Source organism: Crocuta crocuta, unplaced genomic scaffold (assembly GCF_008692635.1).
Source record: "Crocuta crocuta isolate KB4526 unplaced genomic scaffold, BGI_CrCroc_1.0 scaffold779, whole genome shotgun sequence".
NCBI lineage: Eukaryota > Metazoa > Chordata > Mammalia > Carnivora > Hyaenidae > Crocuta > Crocuta crocuta.
Genome location: NW_027531185.1, coordinates 362,195 through 371,786, shown reverse-complemented (window position 1 = coordinate 371,786; position 9,592 = coordinate 362,195). Strand labels below are relative to the sequence as shown.

The 9,592-nt window shown below is 35.9% G+C and overlaps 1 non-coding gene across 1 annotated transcript; it reads left to right on the top strand.

Moving 5' to 3' along the window:
* The first annotated feature begins 651 nt into the window (after positions 1 to 651).
* Positions 652 to 774, top strand: LOC144237476 (small nucleolar RNA SNORD22). The gene has a single exon (XR_013336868.1). It is a non-coding gene; the product is annotated as a small nucleolar RNA SNORD22 (small nucleolar RNA).
* Positions 775 to 9,592: the final 8,818 nt, after the last annotated feature.

The following is a 9,592-nucleotide window of genomic DNA, read 5'->3' as shown; positions in this document are numbered from 1 at the left end:
AGAGAGACAGCGTGAGCAGGGGAGGATCAGAGAGAAAGGGAGATACAGAATCTGAACCACGCTCCAGGCTCTGAGCTAGCTGTCAGCACAGAGCCCAATGCGCGGCTCGAACCCCTGAACCATGAGATCATGACCTGAGCCAAAGTCAGGCCCTTAACTGACTGAGCCACTCAGGCACCCCTGGCAGATTATGTTTTACCTGCTTCAATAAGGATTTTAAAGTTAAAACCATGAAGTCTCTTTTGTGCAAAGTAAGTATTGCTATTCTGGCTGTCTTTTACCATCTATTTGCATAATAGATGTCTCTCTATCCCCTCACTTTCAATCTGCAGGTGTCTTTGGATCTAAAGTGAACCTCTTGTAGGCAGCATACGTATAGATGAGTCTTGTTTTTTAATCCAGTCTGTCACCCTATGTCTTTTGATTGGAGCATTTAGATCATTTACATTCAAAGTAATTATTGATAAATATGTATTTATTGCCATTTTATTATTTGTTTTGTGGTTGTTTCTAAGATTTTCTCTGGTCCTTTCTTGTCTTTCTCTCATGGTTTGCTGATTTTCTTTACTGATTTATTTGGATTTGTTTCTCTTTATTCTTTGCATATTTATTGATGGCTTTTGATATATGGTTATCATTAGGTTTGTCTATTCCCAGTGAAGAGACAATCACATGTCTTACCTCCTGTCCTAGTCCCAGAGCCTGTAAAGGCGAACCACTGGGTTTGTCTATAACCTTTTCTGCATATAGCAGTCTATATCAAGTTGATGGTAGTTTAAGTTTGAACCCATTCCTTTCTCTTCTTCTCTCCACATTTTAGACATATGCTATTATGTTTTATCTTTTCTTTATATCCGTTCTTTGGTGAGCTCCTTGAATCACTTGCTACAGATATATTCATTTTTATTGCTTTTGTGTTCTCTGTATTTATACTGCACTTTTGGTCTCTCCTTTCCACTTAAAGAATCCCCTTTAATATTTCATGCAGGGATGATTTAGTGGTCATAAACTCCTTTAGTTTTTGTTTATCTGGAAAACTCTTTACTTCTTTTATTCTTAATGATAGCCTTGCTAGATAGAGTATTCTTGGCTGTAGATTTTTCCTGTTCAGCACTTTGAATATATCATGCCACTCCCTTCTGGCCTGGAAAGTTTCTGTTGAAAAATCTCCTGGTAGCCTTATGGATTTCCCCCTTGTAAGTTGCTGACTTCTTTTGTCTTACTGCTTTAAAATTTTTTGCTTTATCATTATTTTTTCAATTTAATTACAATATGTCTTGGTGTTGGTCTGCTTTTGTTGATTTTTATGGGAGTTCTCTGTGCCTCCTGGATCTGAATATCTGTTTCCTTCCTCAGATTAAAGATGTTTTCAGCTATTAATAACTTCTTCAAATAAATTTTCTTCCCCCTTTTCTCTCTGTTCTTATGAGACTCTTATAATATGAATGTTAGGTTATGTTATTAGGTTTGGTGGAGTCACTGAGTTCCCTAAGTCTATTCCTTTTGCTTAATTCTTCTTTCCATCTTTTGTTCAGCTTGAGTACTTTCCATTATTTTGTCTTCTAGGTTACTAATTAATTCCTTTGCTTCTTCCATCCTGCTGTTCATTCCACCAAGTACTTTTGTCATTTTTTCTATTGAACCTCTGATCTCTGCTATGTTCTCCTTATCTCTGCATTAAGGGTCTTACTCATGTCTTCTACTCTTTTGTTAAGTCTAGTGAGTATCCTTATGATCATTGCTTTCAATTCTCTATCAGGTTTGTTACTTATATCTGTTTTGCTTAGGTCTTTAGCTGTGGCCTTGTCCTTTTATTTCATTTGGGATACATTTCTCTGTTTCCTTATTTTATCTGTGTCTTTATGTCTGTTTCTGTGTGTTAAGAAAGTCAGATATGTCTTTTGCTTTTGAAAGTAGTGGCTTTATTAAAAAAAGAGGTCCTGGAATGCCCTGCAGTGCAGTGTCCCCTGTTCACCAGAACCTGGCATTTCATGAGAGTATCCTATGTGTGTTGCTTATGCCTTGCTGTTATGTCTGAGTCACTTTCCTTTTCAGTTCATTGATCTGCACTTTCTCTGCCTGTTGCGGTCTATGATTCCTCTCTGTGGTGTTAAAGGGACCCAGGCAGGCCAGCTCTGAGGGGGAACTTGGGAGTGAGTCATGAGTGTTAGCAAAATTTCCTCTGGGCCACCAGTCCTATACTGGATCCCCTGGAGCACTGCAGTGACTGGGGAATATGTGCCAGGATGGCCGGAAGTGCAAGACTGGGTACAGCACGGGGTGATGGCTGGGCACGGCAGCAATTGTGCACCTGGCAGCTGGTTAAGGCATGTGCAAGGCTTTGACAATATTTGTCCTGAGCCCAGGACCAAGGCTAGCAGACTTGGAGTGGATTGGTCTTCAGGAGAACTTATTGATATGGCACATTGCTAGCAGTTTAGGTAGCAAGTGTTTGTGCAGTTCCACCTCTCACAGACGGCTCTGTGTTTATGCTGGGTGGTGGGGGAGGAAAATATCACCTGTCAGTTCCCTCATTTACAGAAAAGTCAACAAAGATGTCCTCAAATCAGTATGAACAGATCTATCCCCAGTTTGTTCCCAGTGTTGTATAAACTGTCATTTTTATGTTGTCTCTCTGAACAAGCTGTGTCTCTTTAAGGGTAGTGGTCCAGCTTTCATTCACCCTCCTGGCTCACCCAATGTCACGAAATTTAGAATTATATAGGCCCATTTTCCAGTTCTATTTTTGCCACTTCCTATTTGGGAAGAGCTAAAAAGACTATGACTTCACTTCTCTGAGCCTCAGTTTCTCCAACTACAAAATGAGGAATGTACCCCACAAGGTTGTCTGTAAGAGGTAAACAAAATGTCAACACCCATGGTCGAGGTGATTGCAATGACTTCCTAACAAGTATCCTTGTTATTCTTGCTCCCTACTGTTCATTATCCACACGGTAACAAGAAAGTCAAAATTTACCTTTATTGAATTATAATTTGCATACAATAAATAGTTCAGTTCAATAGTACAATTGGAAGGCATGACTGGGTAAATTTTGAGAGACATATGCACCCATGAAACCACCACCACAATCAAGATACAAAACATCTTCATCATCCTCAAAAGATTCCTCATGTCCTTTATTGGTCCATCCATCACTTCACCCCCAGCCCTACAATGAGTGTGATTTTTTTAAAAACATGTAACTTGCATCATGCTACTTCCCTATTTCATGCCCTACAATAGCTTCATATCCTACAGGAAATTAAATCTAAATTCCTTACCATGCCCTTTCAAGACCGCTTATCTTATGGTTTTTGCTATCTTTTCTATTCCCCTATCACTTACTATTTTCCAGCCACACTGATCTCCTCTGTGTTCATGGAAACTGTCAAGCCCGTTCTCATTGGTAAGCCTTTGCTATTGTTTCTTGTATTTGACATCCTCTTCCCCCAATTATAATTATCTCACTGGCTTGTTATCTTTCAGATTTCAGCTTAAATGTCACTCCTTCAGAGAAATCTCCCATGACCATCTATGAAAAATGGACTCCTCTAATTACTCTTTCTTTCTCAATACCTTATTTCTTTGACAGCACTCATTTATTGCTTACATTGTGCCTGTCTCATTCAGTTGACTGTAGCCTCCATAATACAGAAATCATAAATCTTCTGCTCCCCATTGTATCTGCAGTGCCTAGGACATATTAGGCACTCAACAAATATTTGTTTAATGATTTAATGATGCATTAACATGCCTAGAACTGTGCCTGGCACATAACATGTATGCAGCAAATAGTTGTTTTCTCTGCCATCCCGTCTCATCTTCCCCAATGTGATAAAGGTCATCTATTTAAAACTCAAAGCTAACATCATATTCAGTTGTGAAAAAACTGAAAGTTTTACCCCTAAGATCAGAAACATCACTAAAGTCCCTACTTTCACCAGTTATATTCAAAGTAGTATTAAAAATTGTAGCAGAGCAATGAGACACGAAAAAATAAATTTAAAAATCTTATTTTCCCATACAAACTTGAAAAATATTTGTAAAATTATCTTTGTTTGCAGATGACATAATCTTTTATGTAGAAAGCCCCCAAAACCCCCCAAACGCCAGACACACACACACACACACACACACACACACACACACAAACTGCTTTTAGGGCTGATAAATGAATTAAGCAAAGTTGTGGGATACAAAATCAACAAAGAAAAGCAAGTTGCATTTTATATACTATCAATAATCCAAAAAAGAAATTAAGAAACAATTTCATTTATAATAGCATTAAAAATAATAAAATACTTGGGGATAAATTTAACTAAAGAGACAAAAGACTTATACATTGAAAACTACAAAACACTGTTGAAACAAATTAAAGAAGATGCAAACAAATGGAAAGATATCCTGTGTTGATGGATTGGAAGACTTAAAATTGTTACAACAGTATCCAAAATGATCTGCACATTCGGTAAAATCCCTATCAAACCTCAACAGAGATTTTGCAAAAATAGAACACATCTTAAAATGTATATGAAATTTCAAGGAACCCTCAATTACCAAAACATTCTTGAAAAAGAAGAAAAACTTATCATAAAGCTACAGTAATCAAAATAGTGTGGTACTGGCCTAAGGACAGATATATGGACAAATGGGATAGAATAGAATGCCCAGAAAAAACCCTTGCATATATGGTAAACATTTCATTTTTGACTTAAGTAACAAGACCATTCAATGGAGAAAAGATTGTCATTTCAACAAATGATATTAAAAAATGTAGGTATCCATAGGCAAAGGAATAAAATTGGACCTTTACCTTATGCCATATACCAAAATTAACTCAAAATGGATAACAGACCTAAATGTGAGTCCTAAAACTATAAAATTCTTAGAAGAAGACATGGGTAAAATATTTATGATGTTGGATTTGGTACTGGTTTCTTAGATATGACACTAAAAGCACAGGCAACAAAAGAAAATATAAGTAAATCAGACTTTATCAAATTAAAAAATTTTGTGCATCAAAGGACACTATCAACAGAGTGAAAAGACAACACACAGAATGAGAGAAAATATTTACAAATCATATATCGGATAAGGGATTAGTATCCGCAATATATAAAGAATTTCTAAAAATCAACAACAAAAGAAACTAAAAACTCAGTTTGAAAATGGGCAAAGGACTTGAGTAGACATGCTTCAAAGAATATATACAATTCTTTGACAAGCACATGAAAAGACATTCCACTTCACTAATCATTAGAAAAATACAAATCAAAACCACAATGAAATACCATTTCATACCCATTAGGATGACTCTTATAAAAATATGATATGAGAAAGAATGAAATCTGGCCATTTGTAGCAACATGGATGGAACTAGAGGGTGTTATGCTGAGTGAAGTAAGTCAGGCAGAAGGACAGATACCATATGTTTGCACGTATAGGTGGATTAAGAGGAAGCTAACGGAGGACCATGAGGGAGAAGAAGGGAAAAAAATAGTTGGGGAGAGGGAGGTAGGCAAACCATGAGAGTCTCTTGAATGTTGAGAACAAACTGAGGGCTGATGGGGATGGGGGAGAGGGGAAGGTGGGTGATGGGCATGGAGGAGGGCACTTGTTGGGATGAGCACCGGGTGCTATATGTAAACCAACTTCACAATAAACTATTTAAAAAATATGGTATAACAAGGTTTGGCAAGCACATGGAGAAATTGGAAGTCTTGTGTGTCACTGATGGGAAAGCAAAATGGTGAGGCAGCTGTGAATGTGGTTCAGTGGTTCTTAAACACAGAATTACCATATGATCCAGCAATATGACTCCTGGCTATACCCAACGCAAGGACTCAAACAGATACCTGTACACCAATATTTATAGCAGCATTATTCACAATAGCCAAAATGTGCAAATAACCCAAATGTCCAATAAAAGATAAACGGATTAATAAAATGTGGTAATTACATACAAGGGAATATTATTCAGCCTTAAAAACTAACAACATGCTACAATATGAATGAACCTTGAAAACATTATACTAAGTGAAGTAAGCCAGACACAAATGGACAAATATTGTATGATTCTATTTATATGAATTACTTAGAATGGGCAAATTTATAGAGATGGGAAGTAGAATAGAGGTTATTAAGGGTTCAGAGGAGGGAGGAATAGGGAATTATTGTTTAATGGCTACAAAGTTTCTGTTTGAGAGGACAAAAGTGTTCTGGAAATAGTGGTAATGATTGCACAGTATGGAAAATGTACTTAATGCCATTGAATTGTACACTTAAATGAATAAAATAATGAATTTTATCTTGTGTATAATAAGAAAAAGCAAAAAAATAAAGCCAAGTTTGCTAACTTGAAAAAAATTAAACAGATAAAGATATAGCATGCTAACACTAATCAAAGAAAGGTGGAATAACTATATTAATTCCAGACAAAGAAGACTTCATTTTTTTATCTTCTTACATAGACCAATTTTATTTTATTTTTTTATTTTTTCATCTGTGTGCTTTGGTTTTCTAACCTTTTTTTTCTTTTATAGTTTATTGTCAAGTTGGTCTCCATATAACACCCAGTGCTCATCCCAACAAGTGCCCTCCTCCATGCCCATCAGCCCCCTTCCCTTCCCCCCAGCTGCCCTCAGGTTGTTCTCAGCATTCAAGAGTCTCTCATGGTTTGCTTCCCTCCCTCTCCCCAACTATTTTTCCCCCTTCCCCTCCCCCATGGTCCTCTGTTAAGTTTCTCCTGTTCCACTTATGAGTGAAAACATATAGTATCTGCCCTCAGACAAAGAAGACTTCAAAACAAGTAAAATTACACTTGTTTTGGGATAAAACATAATGATATAAGAGTCAATTCTCCAAGAAGACATAATAATTGTTAATATGTATGTGTCTAATAACAGTACCAAATGCATGAGGCAAAAACTGATAGAACTGCATGGAGAAATAGACNGAAGACTTAAATAAGCATCTTTTAGTAATTGATATATCAAGCAGGCAGAAAATCAGTGAGGATATAGTTGAACTGAACAGTACCATCAATCAACTGAATCTAATTGACATTTATAGAATATTTCATCCAACAGCAGAATACACATTATTATCAAGTTCACATGGAACATTCACCAATTCAGACTAGATTATAGGCCATAAAACACACTTGATCAATTTTTTAAAATAGAAATCATACAAAGTATATTCTCAGTCCCTAGTGGAATTAAACTGGAAATCAATAACAGAAACACAGTTGGAAAATCCCAAAATATTTGGAGATTAAGCAGCACATTTCTTTTTTTTTTTAATTTTTATGTTTTGAGAGACAGAGACAAGAGAGCGAGTGGGGAGGGGCAGAGAGAGAGGGAGACACAGAATTCGAAGCAGGCTCCAGGCTCTGAGCTAGCTGTCAGCACAGAGCCCGATGCGGGGCTCAAACCCATGGACTGTGAGATCATAACCTGAGGCAAAGTCGGACGCTTAACTGACTGAGCCACCCAGGCGCCCCTAAACAACACATTTCTAAATAACACATAGATCAAATAAGTCTCAAGAGAAATTTTTAAACAATTTGAACTAAATGAACATAGTAATACATCTTATCAGAATTTGTGGNAGAAGGGCGCTTAGGTGGCTCAGTTGGCTAAGCATCCAACTCTTCATCTCGGTTTAGGTCACGATCTCATGGTTCATGGGATTGAGCCCCACATCAAGCTCTGCACTGCTAGCATGGAGCCTGCTTGGCATTCTCTCTCTCTCCCTCTCTCTCTGACCCTTCCCCACTCATGCTCTCTCTCTCTCAAAATAAATCAGCTTTTAAAAATGCATATATTGGAAAAATCTAAAACCAATTATCTAAAATTCTACCTACAAAACTAAAGAAAGTAGAGCAATTAAGCCTAAAGCAAGCAGAAATATGAAATACTAGAATTACAGTATAAATAAATTGAAAACAGGAAAATAATACATAAAGGCAACAAAACCAAAGCTTTTTTTTAAAAAAAAAGATCAATAAGATCAATAAAACTCTACCCAAAATGACAAAGAAAAAACGAGAAGATACAAATTTTCAATATGAGACACAAGATGAGTCGTCACTACTGATCTCATAGATATTAAAAGGATAATAAAATAATAATATAAACAGTTCTATGCTCACAATTTGATAACTTAGATGAATTCCTTGAAAGACACAAATTACAAGAATCACATGAGAAGTAAATTATATGAATAAGCCAGTATCTATTAGAGAAATTGTATCAATAATTAAGAACATTACGAAAAAGGAAATACCAGGCACAGACTGTTTCACCGGTGAATTGTACCAAATATTTAAGGAAGAAATGATATCAGTTATCTGCAATCTCTTTGCAGAAAATAATACAAAGATAGCACTTCCTAATTCATACAATGACCAGCATTACACTACAAGGAAAAAAAAAAAACCTAGAGACCAATATATTTCATGAATACAGATGCAAAATCCTCTATAAAATGTTAGCAAATCAAATCCAAAAGTATATGTTATGAATTATACACCACAACCAGGTGGGGTTTATTCCAGGTATGCAAGCCTAGTTCAACATTTGAAAAATCAATTAATGTAATCAGTCACATCAACAAGCTAAAGAAGAAACATCATATGATTATAAAAATCAATGTAGAAAAAGCATTTCACAAAATTCAAAACTTATTCATAGTCAAAACTCTCAGTAAACTAGACATAGAGAACTCCAACTTGATTTTAAAAATTGACAAAATATCTACAGCTAAGATCATACTGAATGGTGAGAAACTGAATTCTTTTTCTTAAGATCAGGGACAAGGTAAGGATGTACCCTCTCATCACTCATATTCAACATTGTGCGGGGACTCCCAGCCAGTGCAATAAGAGAAAAAAAAGAACTAAAAGTATGCAAATTGGGAAGGAAGAAATAAAGCTTTCTTTGTTCACAGATGACATTCTTGTCTATAAAGAAAGTTTCAAAGAATAGAAAAAAAAACCCTCTTGGAACAAAAATATACAAAACTTGATTGATTTCCTATATGCTCGAAAAGTGACACCAAAAAAAAAAAGAAATACTTAGGTATAAATCTAACAAAATATGTACACGATCTACATACAGAAAACTATAAAACTTGGATGAAAGAAATCAAAGATCTCAATAAACAGTGAAATAGTCTGTGTTCACAGACTGGAAGACTTGATATCTTAACAATATTAGTTTGATCTATGGATTCAGTGTAATCTCAGTTAAAATCACAGCAAAATACTTTGTGAACACTGACAAAGTGACTCTAAATATTATATAGATAAGCAAAAACAAACAAAAGACAGAATAGCCAGCACAATACCAAAGAATGAGAACAAAGTTGAAGAACTGACGCTACTCAACTTCAAGGCAGACTATAAAACCACAGTAACCAAGACCGTGTAGTTCTGGTCAAAAAATAGACGAACAAATAAATGAAACAGAGTAGAAGGCCGAAAAATAGATTCACACAAATATCGTTAACTGATCTTTGACGAAGGAGCAAATGTAATTGAATGGAGAAATTTTGTTTTACAAATTTTGCTACAACAGTTTCACATCC